Below are 938 nucleotides of genomic sequence, written 5' to 3'. Positions count from 1 at the left end.
ATACTCCGAGACCGTAGCGGGAAACTGTTGGTTGCCTAGCAGCAGTTAACGAAAAGACCGGAAGTGACTGTGCTTCAACTAGAAAACTTTTGCGTTTATCCTCTTTTTCCCGAGTATCAGACAAACTCGTTTAGCAGCGTGCTTTACCTTTGAGTTAGCTGAACTTCTGGTGGTTTGTTGGTGGATTTAAGGAGGTTAAATTGATGAAAAAAAGTTATCTTTCAGCTAGCTCTTGTTGCGCAGATACAGCAATGCATGATGGGAAATTCTCCCGGTATTTGTAAAGCTAAATAACCTTATGGGGCTCTGTTGGAAACTGCTTCATGTGTATATATAAATAGTGTGTAGTCCCAGCTTCCTACAGGCTGTGTTTGTGTTGATTTTGAGATTGTGAGCACCGTGAGTGTGCAGGGTTTGTGTGTGAAAGACTGCCCCATGCGTGAGCTAAGGAATTCATACTTACCTGGTAAGAGAGATACCATGATCACGAAGGTGGTTCTCTCAGGCCGAGGCTCAGCCATTGCACTCTGGCTTTGCTGACAGCCTGCGAATTCCCCAAATGTGGGAATCTCGACTACATAATTTCTGGTAGTGGGGACTGCGTTCGCGCTCTCCCCCCCTCATATGTTGAAAGAAAAATGAGTGGGAATGTTTGCGCTTATTTTCAATGACGACGTCATGCAATCTTCTGGCTTCCTAACTACAGTTTTATCAGTGAGGCCAGGGTAAGCAGGAGAGGAGGAGGGGATGCTGTCTTATTTAAAAAAGTCTGTGCAGCATTTGGGAGGCCTGTAAACATTAACAAACACAACTTTGGATGGGGCCTTCAGCTGTAAAGCCACATATTCAAAAGACTGAAAACTTCCAGGAGACAGCTGCTTACATTGAAATGATTCATTAATGACCTCAGTGAACTGCTGTCTGTGATCTGTGTTGAT

The 938-nt window shown here is 44.3% G+C and overlaps 1 non-coding gene across 1 annotated transcript; it reads left to right on the top strand.

Annotated features, from left to right (window-relative positions):
- The first annotated feature begins 455 nt into the window (after window positions 1–455).
- Window positions 456–618, top strand: LOC145430246 (U1 spliceosomal RNA). The gene has a single exon (XR_013910711.1). It is a non-coding gene; the product is annotated as a U1 spliceosomal RNA (small nuclear RNA).
- Window positions 619–938: the final 320 nt, after the last annotated feature.

Source organism: Astatotilapia calliptera, chromosome 7 (assembly GCF_964374335.1).
Source record: "Astatotilapia calliptera chromosome 7, fAstCal68.1, whole genome shotgun sequence".
NCBI lineage: Eukaryota > Metazoa > Chordata > Actinopteri > Cichliformes > Cichlidae > Astatotilapia > Astatotilapia calliptera.
Note: the sequence above shows the minus strand (reverse complement) of the source record. Positions and strands in the feature narration are given on the sequence as shown.